Raw genomic sequence first — 22,646 nt, 5'->3', positions numbered from 1 at the left:
TCAACTTGGAGAGAGAGGCCTTCTTTCCATCTCACCACTCGACGAATATCCTGTTCACTGCTCAGGGTTCGGCAGTGCACACATATAGTAAAGTGAGGCTAAGGCAGCATCCTTACCACGCACCATTACGTGGTGCCAAATTGCAATAAAAGAGAAAAACCGGGGAGGAGGGGGGGCTCTCTAGTCTGGTGCTGCATGGCTAACCCTGGAACAGACAGGCATGAGACTGGCATCTGTGCTGGCACCATTTAATGCAAGAAATCAAAGTAACCTCCTGCAGAAACATTTAGCAGCAGCAAGCTATTTTCACAAGGGAGAGAGTTAACAGTGGTCATTTAGACTCTACGGGTTATGCTAGTTAGTAGTTCCCGTTTTTTTTTTTGCACTACTCCTGACTAGAAACTAAGCTGAAATGGTGCTCGCTCGTGTTGTAGGTCCTCTGCTCCCACCAACTTTGATCAGGTGATCAAACAGTGAGAGTAAAACTTTTGAAAAAATGTAATTTGAAACAGTGCCGGTACCACTGATGGACATTATTCCCCATTATTAGCGCTGGCGCCTAATTGGCAACAAATAGCTCACCGTCTGGTACCTGCTATAAAGTGTGATTTGTGCCAGAGAGTTTTTGCACTCACACTTTACACTGGGGTCTCAGTAAAGCGCTATGTGCACTGCAAGTGCTAACATATTTCACAAGCCACCCGCTGCGCTTTAAGCTCGGAATGGAAAGGCGCACTTGTCAGCAGGGTTCATTTTAGCACCACTCCTGAAGTAACCCGGCACGCACAATGTTTCTTGTCTTGCCCGGCGCCGGTCGCATTCTTGCTCGGGTCTCAGTTCAGATCTTCCTCATAATAATACATACAGTAAAGCAGTGGTGGAAGTGGGGAAAAAAAAGTAGGGGAACTGTGGGCAGAGAATCAGAGGGCGGGAATAACCTGAGGATAGGATCAGGCGGCGGAGTGAGAGGTGTGGCCAGGATGCGCAACACATCCCAATCTTTAGTATTTATTTGGCAGTTCACTGACCAGTTACAGCTTATTATGTTATTTAATTCAACCAATGGATACACGTGATTATTTAACGATTAATATGAGTTATTGACATTAAAATAAATTCACAAATGGGGATATGTTTCTAAATACAGAATGTCCCAAATATACTTAAAAGTGGAAGCACAAGCCATTTGTTTCCGAGCCATGGAATTTCTGTCATCAGCAATATACATAGAGACAATCAATTTTACGTGTGTAAATCACTGTATAGGTAATGTTACATAAGACCAAGGACTACAAGGTGTAGGAGTCACATGAAAACCATACTAGTAGACAGTATAGTTTAATAGTGATTGATCTGGAGAAACACAAACTCAGAATATAAAACTTAATACCATGATTGGGGGTTCTCTTTAATAATCATAATCGATTTCTATCCAAATGAACACTTTTTGCAACATTAGGATAAACAAAGGCTTAGGGAAAAAACCATAACGCTCTAGTTTATACCTTACAGTTTGTATGCAGCTCTTAGATGACAGTCGATAGCTCACTGTTCTTTGTTTGGATTTTAACTTATAAACTGCAAGTAACAAAAGGATCTCACTGACAAAAGCAGTAACCCACTGACCTATTTACATTATGTGCACTATGTGATGGGCATGGTAAATTTTTTTGCAGCAAGCACATTAACCCTCTGCGCTATCTTTCCATGAGCCAAAACTTCCACTGGACAAAACTCCGATCTCGCTCTAGGAAGAAGTTTATTCAACGGAGCTATCATGAAATGTTTATTATTGCCAAAAATTGCTGAAGGCCAGGAAAGAGGCAGCAAGTGCATGGGCGTAGTTCGCGAAGTAGCACTACGCGAAGCTACGCAAGGTGCACTTCGCACTATGCGAGCTACGCGTAGCACTTCGTAGTACCCTGTTCGCACTGTGCAAGATGTCGTTTTCAATGATTGCAAAGTGCGGACAAGCAACCGGCACTGTGCAATCATTGAAAACGGCATCTTGCACAGTGCGAGCTGTATTTTTCTGCCGCTCGAGTAGAGTTTTACTCGAGTGGCAGCTTTCTCAACGCGGACTGGTAGTTTCTCATCGTGAGTGGTCGCGAGCATACGCGACTACTCGCAATGAGAAACCTGACCTCCTCGCGTTGAGAATCACGCCGGGAGGTTTATTTTCCACACTCGCGATCGCCAACTTGATGTTGATGATCGCGAACGAGGAAAAAGTCTTGCCGGGATGTCATTTTGCTTGCTCGCGGTCGCCAACTTGACGTTGAGGACCGCGAGCAAGCATAAAATGACCGCTGCAATACGCAACACTACGCTACGCGTGTTTGCACTGTGCTACGTTCAATTCGCGTAGTGCGAAGTAGCGCAAACTACGCGAGCGTAGTGCTTTGCCCAGGCTTATTTAAAATCATAATATACTTGCAAACATGATGGCCCCACCTGAAGTCAGTGCCCAGTGAGATTGCACCGCCCTAGAGCCGCCCTGCTCAAAGGTCCTGTGACCTCAGTGACAGAGTCACTGCTGCTTCCTAGGCCTGTCCGCAAGACTGGAGGTGAGCTTCAGTATGGGTTGTGGTGGACAGGCCTTCAAGGTTGACCCACACTTGCCACCACTAGGGTCAAGCTGCTGGTGCTAAGACACCTGGGCATCTAAAGTCTTGCGAGGCCTTCTATTGTCTAGCACGGGAATGTGCTCCCTCAGGAGAGTGGTCTGGGGGAACTGGTCATAAAGGCTGAACCTGGTTCCCCCAGTTCTAAATTCAGCAGCTCTGACCACAGTCCTACATCCGCTCCCCCATCTGAACAGCATACTGTCCCTCTGAGAGAAAATCACACTGCCTTCAACTCCAGTCCAATTTGACCTGCTATAAACAACTGGATGCAACTCAATTCAAATTACGCACTAGGCAAGAGCAATATGCTGCCTAAAAGAAAAAGTAACAACATCCTGGAAAAAGCAAACACTCATAGGGAATGAAAGATTAAATAAAGCATGTGAAATGTAAGCAGGAACAACATGGTGAACTTAACGCTTTTACACTCATTATTCAGAAATCAATGAGTATTTTTGCCTGAAAAGTTAAGGACATAACTACAGGGCCCAGAAAGGACCCATTTCAATGTCTACTGCTCATATGCTTACAAAACGTTAGCAGTATGGTTTGAAAGACCAAATTAGTGAACTCAAAGCTGCTGTGCACATTTTGTTTTCCAATCCTCCCATCAACGAGGTATTGCAGTACCTCCAGCACTGGTGCACATCCCCACCCAAGGAAAACAATGCAGTTAAAAGAAAGACAAGAAAACAAAAGTAGCGCTTCACTGGCAAACTCTGTAAAGTGACGCTAATGGGTTTGGGTGTGAATAAAACCAATCTGGCCACTTTAAGAACACTCTGTCTTGCTTTTAGTTATTTATTTTCATATTTCGAACCGTTTATTTCCGAGGCTGCACGTTGGAATAGAAAAATGTCAAAAACGGCAATTCCAGGAAAGTGTTTTTGGGTCTCGCGTTTGGCAGCGCATGCGCTGCATGCGCTGTCTCAGCGAGACTTAAAGTAATGTGTATGTTGACTTCAAGTTGGTGTAATTTCTCCTGCCCCTTGCGATTGGATTAAATCTGGCATTGCTGTTGTTTTCTTGATTTTACGTGTGTAAATCACTGTATAGGTAATGTTACATAAGACCAAGGACTACAAGGTGTAGGAGTCACATGAAAACCATACTAGTAGACAGTATAGTTTAATAGTGATTGATCTGGAGAAACACAAACTCAGAATATAAAACTTAATACCATGATTGGGGGTTCTCTTTAATAATCATAATCGATTTCTATCCAAATGAACACTTTTTGCAACATTAGGATAAACAAAGGCTTAGGGAAAAAACCATAACGCTCTAGTTTATACCTTGCAGTTTGTATGCAGCTCTTAAATGACAGTCGATAGCTCACTGTTCTTTGTTAGGATTTTAAATTATAAACTACAAGTAACAAAAGGATCTCACTGACAAAAGCAGTAACCCACTGACCTACTTACATTATGTGCACTTTGTGATGGGCATGGTACATTTTTTTGCAGCAAGCACATTAACCCTCTGCGCTATCTTTCCATGAGTCAAAACCTCCACTGGACAAAACTCAGATCTCGCTCTAGGAAGAAGTTTATTCACCGGAGCTATCATGAAATTTTTATTATTGCCGAAAATTGCTGGAGGCCAGGAAAGAGGGAGCAAGTGCATGGGCGTAGTTCGCGAAGTAGCACTACGCGAAGCTACGCAAGGTGCACTTCGCACTACGCGAACTACGCGTAGCACTTCGCGAACTGCGTAGTACCCTGTTCGCACTGTGCAAGATGTCGTTTTCAATGATTGCAAAGTGCGGACAAGCAACCGGCACTGTGCAATCATTGAAAACGGCATCTTGCACAGTGCGAGCTGTATTTTTCTGCCGCTCGAGTAGAGTCTTACTCGAGCGGCAGCTTTCTCAACGCGGACTGGTAGTTTCTCATCGTGAGCGGTCGCAAGCATACGCGACTACTCGCAATGAGAAACCTGACCTCCTCGCGTTGAGAATCTCGCCGGGAGGTTTATTTTCCACACTCGCGATCGCCAACTTGATGTTGCTGATCGCGAACGAGGAAAAAGTCTCGCCGGGATGTCATTTTGCTTGCTCGCGGTCGCCAACTTGACGTTGAGGACCACGAGCAAGCACAAAATGACCGCTGCACTACCCAACACTACGCTACGCGTGTTTGCACTGTGCTACGTTCAATTCGCGTAGTGCGAAGTAGCGCAAACTACGCGAGCGTAGCGTAGTGCTTTGCCCAGGCTTATTTAAAACCATAATATACTTGCAAACATGATGGCCCCACCCGAAGTCAGTGCCCAGTGAGATTGCACCGCCCTAGAGCCGCCCTGCTCAAAGGTCCTGTGACCTCAGTGACAGAGTCACTGCTGCTTCCTAGGCCTGTCCGCAAGACTGGAGGTGAGCTTCAGTATGGATTGTGGTGGACAGGCCTTCAAGGTTGACCCACACTTGCCACCACTAGGGTCAAGCTGCTGGTGCTAAGACACCTGGGCATCTAAAGTCTTGCGAGGCCTTCTATGGTCTAGCACGGGAATGTGCTCCCTCAGGAGAGTGGTCTGGGGGACTGGTCATAAAGGCTGAACCTGGTTCCCCCAGTTCTAAATTCAGCAGCTCTGACCACAGTCCTACATCCGCTCCCCCATCTGAACAGCATACTGCCCCTCTGAGAGAAAATCACACTGCCTTCAACTCCAGTCCAATTTGACCTGCTATAAACAACTGGAAGCAACTCAATTCAAATTACGCACTAGGCAAGAGCAATATGCTGCCTAAAAGAAAAAGTAACAACATCCTGGAAAAAGCAAACACTCATAGGGAATGAAAGATTAAATAAAGCATGTGAAATGTAAGCAGGAACAACATGGTGAACTTAACGCTTTTACACTCATTATTCAGAAATCAATGAGTATTTTTGCCTGAAAAGTTAAGGACATAACTACAGGGCCCAGAAAGGACCCATTTCAATGTCTACTGCTCATATGCTTACAAAACGTTAGCAGTATGGTTTGAAAGACCAAATTAGTGAACTCAAAGCTGCTGTGCACATTTTGTTTTCCAATCCTCCCATCAACGAGGTATTGCAGTACCTCCAGCACTGGTGCACATCCCCACCCAAGGAAAACAATGCAGTTAAAAGAAAGACAAGAAAACAAAAGTAGCGCTTCACTGGCAAACTCTGTAAAGTGACGCTAATGGGTTTGGGTGTGAATAAAACCAATCTGGCCACTTTAAGAACACTCTGTCTTGCTTTTAGTTATTTATTTTCATATTTCGAACCGTTTATTTCCGAGGCTGCACGTTGGAATAGAAAAATGTCAAAAACGGCATTTCCAGGAAAGTGTTTTTGGGTCTCGCGTTTGGCAGCGCATGCGCTGCATGCGCTGTCTCAGCGAGACTTAAAGTAATGTGTATGTTGACTTCAAGTTGGTGTAATTTCTCCTGCCCCTTGCGATTGGATTAAATCTGGCATTGCTGTTGTTTTCTTGATTTTACGTGTGTAAATCACTGTATAGGTAATGTTACATAAGACCAAGGACTACAAGGTGTAGGAGTCACATGAAAACCATACTAGTAGACAGTATAGTTTAATAGTGATTGATCTGGAGAAACACAAACTCATGCGCTGTCTCAGCGAGACTTAACCTCTTCAGCGCTGCGCGGATTCCCGCGCAGTGCTGAAAGATCTGAGCGCGGGCGGGGCCATGACGGAACGGTTCCGTCATAAGCACAGCCCAACCGGCGTGCATGACGGAACCGTTCCGTCATCGGCATCGAAGAGGTTAAAGTAATGTGTATGTTGACTTCAAGTTGGTGTAATTTCTCCTGCCCCTTGCGATTGGTTTAAATCTGGCATTGCTGTTGTTTTCTTGCTTTCTGTTGGCTGTTGCTCCTATGGTAACTTCCTTGTAGTCCCGAGGCAGCGGCGCCTAACTACAGTTTTCCTCCGCTTCCTGGCACTTAATTGCCTGCAGTGTGCCATCTGTTGTTTACCACTCCCTAACTGACATGTGAGACCCTGCCAACAAATGTAAGCTCTGGTTGTGGTTGGGGGCGTGGCCCCCCTCTTCTCCCTCCTCACCTTGTTTCTTCTAATGGTGTATCTGGTCTGACTCCAGCCTGTAGTGTTCTCCGACACGGGGTAGCGGTGCAGTCTACCCACGTCAGAGGTATTGCGCTAGCGCTGGCACTGGCGCGTGACGTCACACGCTTACTATAAATAAAGGGGCGTGGCCCGCGGAAAGCAGTTGGGACCACGCTGAGACCAGAACGAGTGTCCCAGGTAGTTATTACGGCGGCAGCGCTGATAACATGTGCGCGAGCGGTCTCTTGAACATTACACTGGCGACGAGGGGCAGAAACGACCCCATGCAGAGAAAGTTAATGAGCCTAATCTAAATGGTGACGAGTGAGCCTTTGATCACAGCCCTGGACCCACGAAGTGCTGCCTGGCCTGTGCTGACCTGCTGTGTGCCCCCAAGCGAGTCTGCTGCCTCCGAGAGAAGCCCTGCAGCTCCGGAGAGAACCTGGAGGGAAGGGAGGTCTTTCCCACACACCCGGTGGAGCCCACGGAGGAGTGTGCCCAGCATCCTGGTTGGGGAGGGACCTACGGTGAGGCCTAGGACATACAGGCCACAGGAGAGGACCCTGACAGCACTTTAATCGCCCTCGGCCGGGCGGCTGCTATTGCGCCCAGGAGGTAAGCAGCGCACGTGCTGCGAGGTGTGATTGCGGCTGCGCCAAGATGGCGTCGATCCCCGCCATTGAGCCCTTTGTGGTGGACGGGGCCCCCTCATCCCTTGCCCCGCGATGGAGAGACTGGACCGATCGCCTCCAGATCTACTTTGAAGGGGCGGGCATAGCCCGGGACAGGCGCAGAGCCCTACTCCTCCACCTCGGAGGCAAAGACATCCACCACATTTACAAGACCCTGGTGGAGGCCACACCCAAAACGTATGTCACGCTTCTCAACGCCCTAAATGCGCACTTCGAGCCGATGGTGAACAGGGACTACGAAAGATTCATCTTTCGCCAGGCCAAGCAAGAGGCAGAGGAATCGTTAGATGCGTTCCACGGGGACCGGAAAGAATTGGCCAGTACGTGCGGATTTCGGGACGAACAGGAAGAAATCCGAGGTCAAATAATACAAGGGTGCTACTCGTCTAAACTCAGAGTAAACATTCTTCAGGAGTATGGCAAATCTCTAGCGGACATCCTCACCCTGGGCCGGTCAAAAGAACTGTCACAAGCCAGAGCATCCCACATGTAAGTGGCTCTCCACCGCCCTCTCAAGACGGAGCAGGTCAACGCGGTGGAAACAACAAATGTGGTGAGGCCCAAAGCGCGCCAAAACACAGGGAGAAAACAGCAAGACAGGAAAAAGGGATGCGGCTACTGCAGAGGCACACCCCATCGCATGCAAGACTGCCCGGCGAGAGGGAAGAGGTGCAGTGCCTGCGGGTGGATGAACCATTTCGCGGCGGTATGCCGGTCTACGAAATCACGGAAGGAGGCAGCACAGACAGTGGCTGAAGAGCGGGACAGTGAAGACATGGATGATGACGCGGGAGACTACCCGGTCCACTACGTATTCGCAGTAGATCAGCCACGACGGAAGAGACGACGACTTCCAAGGTGCAGAATCAATATCCACCACCAGGATGTGAGAGCCACCATAGACACTGGGGCTTTGATCGAGCTAATGGCTACCAATGTGTATAATCAACTAAGTCCACGTCCACCATTATGCGAAGCAAGGATCAAAAGACACCCATCCCGCTCTTGGGGTGTTTCAAGACTGAGATGAGACACCAAGACCTCAAGATCCCCACCACAGTGTACGTGACTCCAGAAGGAAGCGGTATGCGGATAAGCGGATAATCAGCAGAAGAGCTGAGGCTGATATCATTAGCCATAGCGGTACAAGAGGAAGAACTGGATGCCATCATGGAGGAGTTCGAAGACGTCTTCAAAGGCATCGGATGTCTGAAAGGGAAAGAAGTCTCTCTCCACATTGACCAGTCAGTCCAACCGGTGGCGCTGAGGCACAGGCGCATTGCGTTCCACTTGCGCAAGAAGGTCGAAGAAGAGCTGGAGGCACTGGAGAAGCAAGGGATTATAGAAAAGGTCAGTGGACCCACCCCTTGGGTGTCCCCGATCGTAGTGGCACGGAAACCGAAACAGCCGGGGCAGGTCCGCATCTGTGTTGACATGCGACTCCCAAATGCCGCGGTGAAAAGGGAACGTCACCTAACCCTCACCATTGACGACATCTTGGGAGAACTGAACGGCACAAAATGGTTCTCGAAGATGGACCTCCGGTCCGGATATCATCAACTGCCACTACACCCGGACTCTCGCTACATCACCACATTCTCTACACATCTCGGCCTCAGGTGCTACCGACGCCTCAATTTTGGGATATCAAGTGCTGCGGAGGTATTCCAAAACACCATCCGTGAAGTCCTTAGCGGGCTACCAGGGGTCTTGAACGTAAGCGACGATCTACTCGTATACGCATCGTTGATAGAAGATCACCACCGGAGACTTTGCGGAGTCCTCCAGAGGATCAAAGAATCCGGACTGACCCTACACAGAGAGAAGAGCCAGTTCTTAAAGACAAAGATCAGTTTCTTTGGCTACACATTCTCCGACCAAGGAATTGCCCCGGACCCCGACAAGGTGAGAGATGTACAGGAAGCCCCAGCACCTTCCAACATTTCGGAAATAAGGAGTTTCCTAGGGATGGTGAACTTCTGTGGGCGGTTTGTCCCGGATTTGTCTAATCTCACAAAACCCCTCAGGGAACTAACGAAATCCACCACTACATGGCAATGGGGCCCCAAACAGGAACAAGCCTTCAAAGATACCAAGGCAGCCTTGTCGGCAGACACAACACTATCATACTTTGACCCGGCCAGATCCACCAATGTCGCTGTGGACGCCAGCTCATATGGGCTAGGAGCTGTGCTCACAAAATTGCAAGGAAATGGAGAGTGGGCCCCGATAGCATACGCGAGCCGCTCCCTGACGGACACAGAACAGAGATACTCGCAGATAGAGCGAGAAGCGATCGCCATCCACTGGGCCTGTCGACATTTCCACGTCTACGTGTACGGCCATCCATTCACAGTGTCCACAGACCACAAACCCCTCATTCCCCTGTTTCAAGCGTCAGCGTCTAAGCCTCCGCCGAGGATTGAAAAATGGATCCTTCAACTACAGGAGTATGACTATTGAATGGAATACAAACCAGGCTCATCCAATCCAGCGGACTATCTTTCGAGGCATCCCAGGGTGGCCACCAAAGCAGAAGAAGAGGACGCCGAAGACACGGAGGAATATGTCCGGCTTGTATCGGAAAGATCCCGACCACTTCCCATGAGCCTTGGGACGATTGTAGAAGCCACCCGGAGGGATGAATGCCTGCAACTGGCCCTAACGACGGTCCAATCGAATGACTGGCGCCCCATTCAGTCCACCATGGCCAGACGATCGCCGCAAGCAAAGACCGTCCTGGAGTCAATTGTGCGGGTCAAGGATGGACTCTCAGTTGACAACAGTGGTTGTCTGCTCCGAGGCCCGCGACTGGTGATCCCATCAAGTCTGGCTCAACAAGCGGTGGACCTTGTACACCGGGGACATCAAGGCATGGTGTAGACGAAGAGTCGGCTGAGGGCCAAGGTATGGTTCCCAGGGATGGACCCACTGGTTGAGCAAACAGTCAGAACATGCCCGTGGTGCCAGGCGTCAGGTCAACCGGATCACCCTCGCCCCGTCATCACCGAAGAAAACCCCCAACGGCCATGGGAACGGTTGAGTGCAGACTGTGAGCGCCTCCCCGATGGACGCTATGCCCTAGTGATCATCGATGACTACACGAAGTTCCCAGAGGTCGAGGTCGTGGGAAGTCAGACAGCCGCAGAGGTCATTACAAAATTCGAAAAGACCATCGCCACCCACGGAATATTCGAAGTGGTGAAAACAGACAATGGCCCACCCTTCCAAGGGCAATTGTTTGCTGACTATCTCAAGGCTTGGGGGATTCAGCATCGGAAAGTGACCCCTCGCTGGCCTCAAGCAAATGGGAAAGTAGAGAGGTTTATGCGTACTCTCAACAAAGTAATACGCATCGCGCATGCCGGTGGATCACCGCTCGAGAGAGCCATCTATAGTTTCCTGAGAGAATACCGTTTGACGCCTCATCTCATGACAGAGGCAGCTCCAGGACCGGCAAGCATGGGCCGAGTAGTGCGAGACACCATCCCGCATCACCCAAGCTGGACGCCGTCTCAGATTGACGCCGGAAAGGTCCTAGCCAACAGGACCAACTCCAATGACCAGGCCAGCGCCGACCGACGAGCCCGAATGTCAGCCATTCAAGTGAGAGACAGAGTCTATATCAAGGACAGGTACACTGGGAGCAAATTCCGGCTCCCATTTGAACATAGGTCCTGGACAGTCGTCCGCCGAACCGGCACCATGATAACAGCAAGAAGAGGAACCGAGGAAGTCAAATGCAACATCTCTTTCTTCAAAAAGGTGCATGCCGGAACTCCAGACCTGCAATTGTCAGAACACCTGGACGCCAGACCACATCATCCGCCAGTGGAGGAAGGCCCAGAAGGTGATCAAGGGACGACCACCACCGAAGATGAGAATCGATACGACCAGGGTGCCCCTTTACTGCCGGGAACACCAGTCGGAGGTCTGCCAAGTTCCCCGGTGAGATCCCCTGGGAGCAAAGTCTCGCAGGGGATGACCCCATCTTTGCCGTCATCACAGGGGACCGCACTCCAGATATATCCTGAGAAGAAACCTGGCTCCATCCTCCCGGCTGGCCGACTTTATGGTGTGACGGACCTGGGACTGGAATTCTAGTGACTGGTAACAGATCCACATGATCAATGTTTGTTTGTTGTTTAATAAAGGTTAGAAGGAATGTAGTGTTCTCCGACGCGGGGTTGCGGTGCAGTCTACGCGCGTCGGAGGTATTGCACTAGCGCTGGCGCGTGACGTCACGCGCTTACAATAAATAAAGGGGCGTGGCCCGCGGAAAGCAGTCGGGACCACGCTGAGATCAGAACGAGTGTCCCAGGTAGTTATTACGGCCGCAGCGCTGATAACATGTGCGCGAGCGGTCTCTTGAACATTACACAGCCCAACTGCCTGCTCGTGTCCAGGCTGTGATCCCATCCGAGATAAGCTCCGAACCTCTCTGGTTTCCTCCCACGACCCACATTACTTACTGGAATCTTAAACATGTGTCCCTGTTTTTTTGGGAAGATTTAGTGTGACTTTCATGTCCGACGTCGGAGCTGCTGAGGCTAACGGGCCTTTCATCTAAACCGAGAGTCTCTAATCCCGAAAGGTCAAGGATACGTTAATAGATTTTACACAAAATCTCAGCTCAAAGTACGGAATGCTAAAAAAGAATACTCTCTTAGGGGCTCGGAGAGCGGCGGACGGAGAGAAATGTGGTAAATGAAACATGTGTGCGGGGGCGAGGGGATATATATGCAGGCCAGTGGTGCAGCATGGGGAGCTCCACACACCCCCTGCTCTCGCCTGCAGCCCCGCCCCCTCACCGTGTTCCTACGTGAGGCAAACGCAGGGGTGGGAAATTGTCTAGCTACACCTCTGAAGCAGGCCGGACTAGAGGTGCACTCGTGGAGCTGCTTGTAAGGCGAGCGAACCCAGACTCTGTCAGCATTAATCACCTTCTCCCCGTCTTCCTCTCTGAGGGGAACAAATTGTGAGCATCTGCTTCTTGCATTTTAATTTAGAAAGTGGTGCTAATTCAAAGAAAATAATTTTCTTTGTTGACAACAAGACATCTGTGGGGGCCCGGAGGGGATGACTCCTGCACTTAAACATTAACACACGTTCCTGTCTCATTTAAGGCCTTATCACAAGCCCATATTATTGAGGATGTCAATTTCCTGCCCCACCGCAGAAACATAACATGACATTTGATTACAATTCATATGCACAGATATCAGATGGCTAACCTTAACATATTTCTACTACATAGTTTTCCTATCCGAATCTAACATCTGGATCATAATCATACATTCATTACTTTCTGCGTATCCTATTTGGGCCTACGGCAAGGTCGCTAACCGGTGTCAGATCCTTATCAATTAGCCAAGCCCTTCCGTAGGAGTGCGCATGCGCAGAGGGCCCGCTTACCGAGAGGGTACTCCCCCCCCCCCCCCCGGTTAGCCCCATACGTTCCCTGAACTCCATTAAAAATGGGGGCTCTTGTACTCTGCGCCATTTAGTGACATCCATGCCAGTGCGGGGTGGCCAACCAGCCTAAAGAAAGCGTGACTCTCCCCTTTCCCCACACCCATCCAGCCAACCGGATGTACCACCCCTGGAGTTATAGGAGAGACCCCTTGTCCCTCCCCCTGGGCGACCCCATCCGAGAATGGCGCCCCCCCCTAAGGACCTTAAATTTACTGCTCACCAGTCATGACCTTACCGCCACAGGCCAGCGTAGTTGCCCGACTATCTGGCCCCCCCTCCTGTTGCCCTGAAAGGTCATGCCCGCCCTTACACTCCCTAGCCAAGCTATGAAATTTTCTAACATTATTTCATTACCTAACCTAGGCAAGTGGACCCCGTCTTTTAAGAAGCACAGTTTTCCCCTGACACACCCATGTGCAATGTTCTGTAATTGAGGGGATCTGAACAGTTTCCCAATTTTATTATTGACCCTCCTTACCGAGTGATTCAACGCTTTCACAGAATTCTCCCCCCTCCATTTGAATCTGGGTATCATCTGCGACCAAACTATGGTGCAGCCCTGGCACGCCTTGGCTAACCAGCCGACTTCGGAGATTATATCCTCCATCAAGACCCTTCTGCCCAGTGTTACCAGGTAATTCCCACCTAAATGCAAAATAACTATTGCGGGCGGACGACTGTGTCTCTTCAAAAGACCCGTCACAAAACCCCTAAACTGACTGAGGCAGAGGCCCCCTTTACCATGAAAAGATACTTTGAAACCATCCTGCTCAGCTCTTTGTCTGTAATTACCTGAAAGGAAAACAGATTTCATACGCAGTATATAAGAATGACCAATGACCCACACATTCTGTGTTCCTTTGTCCCGCGGTTTTAACCGCCGTTGAGAAGAATCTTGCTGTTGTGGCGACGGCAGTTTCCCCCCTGCGTAACAGGTCCGAGAAACTGAAAGCAAACAAACAAATAGACAGGCATCAGTCCACAATTGTATTGTACCTTCACAACATGTGCAGCCGCACATAACGCTTATAACTATTAGAAGCCCATCGTCCAATCTTTTTTACACTACTGCTATGCAACCCCCTAGCCGTTGCCTCTGTGGCAGCCCCTATTCTGAATGAATGAGTCCCAAAGTCCTTTGGATTCAGACCTGCCTTGCCGATCGCCATGGCCAATACCCTTTTAAACTGGAACATGGTAAGTGGGGTACTGTCCGCATGTAGTAACAATGTCCCACCTACCGCACTACTCCTCTGTCTGAGGTAAGCTTCTAGGTGCATCACTTGGCAACATGGATTGTTTTGTGCCCTGTGAAGTACCACCCCCTCCTCCCGAGCTTCCTGATCGGTTTCTGATTTTTTTAATGGTTAGTAGCAAAGCGTCACCCTGTATCTTCACGTGCTCCAGGAGGAGCCCACCCTGTACATCCAACTTGTTGCGTGCCACCAGTTCCCCCACCCTGAATGTCCCATAGAAAGCTAATGCAAAGGCAGCTCTGAATAGTAATGCCTCCCCTATTGAACTGCAGATGACGCCCAAGGCCGTTAGCAGAGCATTCAGCCGCTCCAAACCAATCGGCTGCCTGGTGTCAGGAGCAGCCCCCTGGATGCGTCGCCAACCCTTTAATGCCTTTCTTACAATTAAACTATTCGTGGGGTCTTTTGTGTCCCTGATCTGTGCAAAGAAAGAAACCACTGCTACATGTCGCCTGGCTGTCGCCGCGGAGCGCCCCTCCCTATTCAAATTGTCTAAATACAAGAAGAATGCACTCGACTTATGCCAGCTATCCGCACAGTCCTGCCCCAAAAAAGTGCAGTAAGACCAAAACGCCCCTTCGTAAGCTTTCCTGGTCCTGGGTGCTAGGCTAGCAGCCACGAGGTTCTGTAGTTGGGGGCACCAATCTGCCAGAGTACTTCCGGGAAGTGTGTTGGTGCTGTCTCTGCAGATGATAGATGTTCCCTGAAAACCTGCATCTTGAAGCGAGAGAGTGCGTCAGCAGCATTATTCATACATATTTAGCCTTAAACTGTATGTTCAGCTTCATGCATAACAGCACTATCTCTTTCAACAGGCGGAGAATAATTTTGCACTGTGCCGCCTGTTGGTTGATGCATTCGACCACTGTCATGTTATCAGACCAAAAAATCACCGATTGATTTCGCAGCTGATGGGGCCAAACCGTCAATGCCACCCAAATGGGAAACAGTTCCAAGAAACCTATGTTGGCTGTTAGACCACTCTCGACCCACCAAGCCGGCCACTGTTGCCACACCCATTGGTTCCCGAGTATGGCACCAAATCCCACACTGCCCGCAGCGTCAGTCCATAAACCTAAATCCGTGGAAGTAGTGGGGGGACCGGGCCACACTACCATGCCGTTGAAACCCTCCAGAAATGCGATCCAAATCCGCATGTCCTGGCGAACCTCAGAGGACAGTCTTGTGTGATGATGTTTTTCGTGCAGGCCTGTCAAGGCCTGTGAGATGGAACGTGAGAATGGTCGCGCCATAGGTATTACCCGGAGCGCAAATTTCAACTGTCCCACTGCCTGTTGCAGCTGGTGTAAGGTTACTTTATCTTTTGACAGACATTTTTGCAGTACTCCTCGAAATGTCATTATTTTGTCTTTAGGTAACCTAAAGCATCCTTGTACTGAGTCCAATTCAATGCCTAAAAATTCAATTGTGGTTGCTTGACCCACCGTCTTCCCTGGTGCCAGAGGGATCCCAAATGTACGCATGAGCACGCAAAATTCCTCCAATGCCCCTGCGCATTCCCGGGAGCCCGCCGACCCCAGAAAGAGAAAGTCATCAAGATAATGCATGACAAATTGGCGTCCAGTCGCCTGCCTGAAAACCCATTCCAAAAATGAACTACATTTTTCAAAGTAAGCACAGGAAACAGAACAATCCATGGGCATGCACCTATCCATGTGGAATTTCCCTTGAAATGAAAAACCTAAAAGGTGGTGATCTAAAGGATGAACCGGCAGCAGCCGGAATGCGGATTCAACATCTGGGGGGGAGCAGACAAAGTTTGGCACAGGGACAAAGTCAAATGGACCCGCTATTCTACCCAGGCGTAATTTTTTGCGCTGCCACCCCTGGGTTTGATCTTACCGACAGCTGATTTTTACACTCTGGTGTCCCTGTGTAATCCCCAACTAGGATCCTAAAACCATACAAAAACCCTTCCTGTAACATCCTAGCTGTGGCATGATCTGGGTACCTATTTAACCAAGGAGTCATAGCAAATACATCAATGGGTGAATGCGTTACCATTTTTTCTTTACCTTATTCTTGTTTTTTCCTCCCTCTATTTCCTGAGAAGGCATTCCCTTTTTTAAGGCATTTCGACTCTGGGTGCCTTCGGCTCTGGTGCATGTCTTTCTATTAAAATCCCAGCACACTCCCTTTCGGCCCCCCCCCCCACTCCCTGTACCCGGGGCCGTGCCCCCGGTTTGTGTCGGCCGAAAGGACTGAGATGACTGAGAAGTGTGACCCATGCCCCAATTTTGCCCTGCATTGCCCGGCTGCCCTGGGCCAAACTGGTAAAACCATGAGATAGAATCCACCCGGTCCCATTTCAATGAAGGGTCAAATTCTTTCGCCTTCCTGAAATTCATGTCGTATTCTTTCCAACCTACGCCACCATATTTATCATGTGTCATCGTTACCCTGCTCTGGTAACACGCCATTTCTGCTTGCAGATTAGGTGAACGTTCTGCTATTATGGCCATAAACACTGAGAAAGCCCTTATCCAATTGGCCAGTGTCTCCTCCACCCTGAATCTTGACATTTCTACCCGCCACTCACTGGGAAGCATCCAATCTTTTTGCCTCTTAGCATACTCCATTTCCCTGTTATCAACCAGTAAAGAAAACATATTGACATACGCACCAGACCATATCAATTCCCTCACTTCGCGTGTTACATGCCATGCTAAATGTTCCCTCCTGGAGGGTAGCACCCCCGCGCCCAACAATGGCAATGCCACCTCCTTACCTATTGCCCCAACTCCCGCTGGCTCCGCCATTTTGTCTTTTCCACTGTCGCTCTCCTGCAGCGCTGGTTGCGGTTGACTGGCCTTATTCGGGCCTGGGCTCGGCACCCCACTCGGGGCAGCCATAATCATCTCCACCATTCTTTTTGCCTCTGCCAGTGGGTCCTCCCCTACTTCTTTGGCGCCCACGGAAAATGGTAACATCCCCCCTTTCCTAACCAAGGAAGGACTGCCGCTATCTGTGAAGCTAATTCCGGCGGGACCTGCCCAACCTCTGCAGGCGCTAAAACCGGGACCGGGGACCCAGGGCTCCGGACTGGAACATTTGGGCATGATGTGGGCACCCCCGGGATAACAATTGGTACCACCGGGATAGCGGCTGGAGGCACCGGCACAGGGGTCACTGGGACATTTGGCACTACATCCGGAATAACTATAGGACTCTCCGGGATACCTGGAAGACCTGTGGGACCCTCCCCATCAGGGGTCTCCCATAAAGGTTGCCCTGCTTTTGAGTCCTGGCTCTTCCCCTTCTTGCTTCTAACCCGCTTGGGGAGTGCTTCTAAATCCCCCCTGGGCTTTGGGGGCACTATTGTCCGCTTGGGCCTGCCTGATGGCTCACCCTGGTCATCGACCTTCTGTCTGAGCTCCGCCAGGCTGTGCCCCATTTGCTCTACCTTTCCCCATCTCCTATCCATTCTCTCCATCCTGCGCATCATAGCTTCTAACATATGCTCCATGCGGGAACGCTTGCCCCCCGTTTACCAGACATCTTTTTACTTGAGTCCCAAAGTGTCAGATAACCCATGCACCGATCGGTAACTACCCTGCAAGCACAACGCTATTCGTCAAAGAACTGGGACCCCACCAGGTCCTTACCTGTACGTTGGGGGTACACAAGCTGGCCGTAAGCACCACGCAACCGGGACCGCACCACACCAGCTAGCCTGGGTGGTAGACGAGCTAACTCTAGCCCAGCGGCCCACAGAAGCTGTGAAGTGCAGGCCTGCCTGTGTCCCCTCACTGTGACACCGTCTGTCTCGCCTCTTTGTCTAGCGTGATGTGCACCCCCTCAGTATTCCTACGGTGAAAATCAAGTTAGCATATGTATTGCAAAATTAACAAACCACAATCTTTGTTAAAGAAAACCGGGCTCCCCTGATGCAGTAAATGTCTTCTATGAGGACCGGACTCATACATTTCTAGAGTTCTAACTGAACAGAAACAATGGGAATTGAACCTGTAACCTTGAGAGTAAGAGTCTCACACCTTAACCATTAGGCCACAGTGACTCTCACCTAATGCTCCCACTCTGTAATGCCCTCCAGTATTTTATGTGGCATGCTATTATTTTTTTCCTTGCCCCCTGGACCCCTGAATTTAAAATTTTAATAAATAAGCTGGCTGGCCACCCAGGGACCTGAACCCTGGACCCTCAATCCAAAATGAGATCTGCGTGAACACAATCAATGAGCAATTGAACCTGTAACCTTGAGAGTACGAGTCTCAGACCTTAACCATTAGGCCACAGTGACTCTACAATTTAAACCCAAACGTGATCTAACTGCACAGAATCAACGGGTAAATAACAGCAGTCAGCAGCGAACAGTTAAAGCGCTGAGCCGTTTTAGCAGCCTCGTACCTTGTCAGCGCGTGCGCGCACTCTACACAAACCCCCGGGGCTGCCTTGCCGCTCGAACCGGTAATTGCCGCTCCCCGCTGCTCCGATGATTCTCCCGCCCGCAGTCTTCTTAATCAGCAGCGCTCCTCGCTGCCCACGTTCCGCCGCAATCCTCCGTAGGGAAAAAGCCTCAGTGACGTCGGAGAGCCGCCCGCTTCGTCCTCGCTGAAGTCCCGCGTCGGGCTTGATCCAAGGACAGGAACCGCCGACGACTAACGCGAAGACCTGCAAAAACAAAAACAAAGGTTTGCAGCCTCCTAGAGGCTGTGTGCAGCAGGCTTGAGAGCGCGGTACAAAGAGTCCGACTCCCGCGCTCCCGGCCTTTTATCACTACTACTGGGGCAAGCCGGTTCTAACCGGCCCGCCCCCTGTCCCCCCTTGACCCGGAAGCGCCTTAATCGCTTCCGGGTCAAGGGGTAGCCCCCGCCAGCCAATCCCCGCCGTGGCACGTCCACTGTGTCATAATGACGCGTTGGAGCGCGCCGGGCCCGGGAGAGCAGGCTAGGGGGGGCGGGGTGGGGGGGGGGGGCGGTTGGCGCCCCACCATACTTGCGGCAGGGCCGATACCGGCCCTGCCTTTCTCTTCTCTTCCTTTTTTCACAGGCCTAACACTCTTTTACTATGTTTCTTTCCACGTATACGACCTTCATTCCTGCTGTTACCGTGGATGAAACACACAAAAACTCCATCGGTGTCCGGGTCTGAAGTCCTCCCTCTTTGTTTCAGGGTTTGAACCCTCAGACAATTGAATGTCATTGCTGAAGAGTGAGACTTAGCGGCTCAATTAATGGCACAACCCACTGCACTCCATTGTCCTCAGAATTCAGAAAAACAACCTCAAAGTTACGGTGTTAAATCATGGTGGCAAAAACCAAACGAAAAATACTGCCTACTCAAAAACGTGGAAAAAATATATAATCCACACGAAATCACTTATAGTAGCCATGCAACCTTTTGTCAATTGATTTCAAGCCACATTCGAAGTAGAAGCTGAATATAGGAGTGTGTATATATTAAGGGAGAAAAACGTCTGTAATTGTTGAGCACCTATGAGAAATGGCAAACAGAGCCATGTTGTTACGCGGCCAGACTGTCAGGTATCCTGACTTGTAAACCATTTTAAATGAGCATCCCAAAGCGATGCCTTCTAGGCAACATTCTGAAACAATACCTCAAAACAACCTCACATTAAACCAACGCTTTGAAATGATGCTAAGAATCGCACATTAACTCCTGGACTCGAAAACCAAAACATAGATGTTACTGCCAACACAGTGGTTCAAAAACGCATTGAACCTATTTTTTAAACAAGTCCTTGAACCACGCACTAAAGTGCGAACTCAAAAGAAGGTTTTGAATCCCACATCATATTGACAGTGCATAGAATACATATATCATGGCTTGAAACAATGCCTCCAACCCCACAGCACACCTAGGCCTCACTACAATGCTATGAACCGCAATAAAAAGTTGACCTTTTCGTTTTGCCAATACTTATTTTGTATGTGTTTTTTTGGGGGGTATTAAGACACGTGACACTTATTCAACCGCATAGTAGTGCTTGGGAGCTGCTGGGCCCTCGCCTAGTTTTTCTTCGTAGCGCTCTATGGTTGGTTAAAAAAAAATGCAGTGCTTCTGCTTAACAAACCTCCTAGTCGCCCCACCCCCCAGTGGGAAGGCCAGCCAGCCGGGCAGATGTTTTTTTTTTTTCATTTGTGAGTAGTTCAGTTGGGGCAGTCTCTTGTCCACACGGCCACGGTCTCTCAGATGAAGGAAAGATGTGTTCTTTTTGTGACGGTTTCATGTTCCTGGGAGAGACCGAGGTATCTGATGTGGGGGGTGGGAAGGTTGCGCATCAAAAAGAGAACCCCTTAACAACGGTAGACACCTTCGGCGTTGTCCAAATTTGGAAGCGTTTTCTATCAAATGTAAAATACTTTTTCTTACTCCAGCAGCCCCCGGTCGTCCTACGGATTAGCGTTTTCAGATGGCTTTAGGAAGTGCTTGAAACAATTTCAGTGGTCTTGTGTACCAAATCCCATGGCCTGGTGGTACATAAATGGTGCCAACCAACTCCACCCCGTAGCCGCATAGGTGCACAGATTGGCCGATAGGCAGGCGTCATGCCAAGGGTGCTGGCAAAATTGTATGGGAGGAAATTAACAGGCCAGCCTTTAATTTTTTGTGATGGGGAGATTAGGGTTAAACTCCGGGATGACGAAATTCTTTAAATAGAAAGGAATCTGGCTTCCTATTTAATCCAGGCAGTTCTCTGGGAACCACAGTCCTTCCTGCCTGCGCATCGTGTGCGTGCATGCACCAAGAACCCGCACCCTGCACACCTGGGGCTTACTTAGAGGTTGATTGATATTCCGAAAAAAACGTGACAGATTATCTTTACAAGTGCCGTAAAATATTATCAGGGCCACTTGAATTATGCGGAAGTAGAGGATAAAATTATGTGGCAGGGTTTACAATAATATGCCGACAAGAGAGGGTAAATTATGAGGCGTAATGTGACTTATTTTCTAATGGTGTTACCTCGTTATCTTTTTAATTTTGTACATACTATCTGGGTAACGGTTTCACCTCATCAGTACTAGTCTGACACCCAAATACAATATAGCAATAGTTAGCAGAAAGGTGACACCACTGCGCCTTCCTCTCCACTACGCATAACCAGGTTTTGCTTCAGTTTACTTAATTTTGATCCACGTGAGCTGGATTTTTTGGTGTCAAAACATGCGTTTTGTGGCAAGTGGGGCAGATCTGTAATTTTGCGGAACGGCAGTGGTGGCAAAATCACATCATTGCAGTGGCCCCAAATATGCACTTGTAATAAGGTGTCAGATATCCATAATGCTTGTTACTGGGTAACCAGCCTGCCAAACTGTAAACAAGGCCCTGGTCTCTATGAAGGGGCTTTATCAGTGGTGATGCGTGGAGTTGATAGGTCAGGCGTGCTGGGCAGGGAGCCCTCATAGCAAGACTCCAAACATTGTTTCCCCAGCTACGAACTGCTAGTGATGTAAGGGAAAACGTAACTGCTGCTGAAAACAGCTGTTCTTGACTGTGCTGGCTTAGTGCACACTTATTCTCATTGGTGCTCCTGTCAGCATAGATATTTGTTCTCAGTGGTGTTAGTGTCTTCAGCTTTGTGAGGGTAGCGATAGTGCCCTAGCATATTGAGTACCCGTTCTCAATGGCGATCCTAGCATCACAGCAACCTTTGCGCACTCAGATGTGTTTGCATGGCACTCACTGCTTAGTATGCTGCTAGTGTGTTGCTGATGGGCTCTCTCAATTCTCTGGTGGCAATGTGCTGGGATAGTGTAAATCTGCTCTAAGTGGTGCTCAGTATTGTTATTTTTGCGCTATGTGGTGGCAGTGTGCAGTGGAGTCCAGTGTTGTCAGTATACTTGGGTGGTGGTGGCGTGGGCTGTCGCCTCTATCTTTGTACCCTCTGTGTTGGTGGTGTTATCATGGTGCTCGCTGTAGTGGTAGTCTGCTGGTATGCAGAGCAGCCTTTCTTTTGGCAGGCGCTGCCATTGTGTTTGTTTTGTGCGCTCTGTGGTGGGTGTGTACCAGTATACAACACACCCATTCCCTCTGCTGGTGCGGTCAGTATTTTTGTGCGCTGTGGTGGTAGTGTGGGTGCATAGGTGTTGCTGTGGTTGTAGATCTGCTGTTAGTCCTGCTGGGTTGGACACCACTACCCCACTTTGGCTGGTTTAGCAGCACTACTGACTGTTGTCACTGCCCTCTGTTGGTAGGATGATGTATAAAAGCAGCAACACCTAACCACGTCAGCTGTCTCTGTGCTGCCGATGATGGTCCTGGGCCGCTGGGTGTCGCTGCTGTGTGCGTGATTGGCGATGAAGTCCTAGTTGTTTCATCAACTAAGGTGACCCAGGCAAGCTGCTCAGGCTTTGGTGGGTAGGGGTCAGTCAGACCATACGCTCTTTGCTCTGGAAAGCAGCATGTGCCACTTACATTTGAAGCTACGGAACACAGTATGCAGCGCCTGTGCTATTCACACATCCAACTGATTTCATTCTGAAAGCTGGTGGTCTGCATTTTTTGTTGGGGAACTATCATCAGCATCAGTTGGCA

This window comes from Triturus cristatus, chromosome 1_1, assembly GCF_964204655.1.
Source record: "Triturus cristatus chromosome 1_1, aTriCri1.1, whole genome shotgun sequence".
In the NCBI taxonomy this organism is placed as follows: domain Eukaryota; kingdom Metazoa; phylum Chordata; class Amphibia; order Caudata; family Salamandridae; genus Triturus; species Triturus cristatus.
This window is presented reverse-complemented; position numbering follows the sequence as displayed.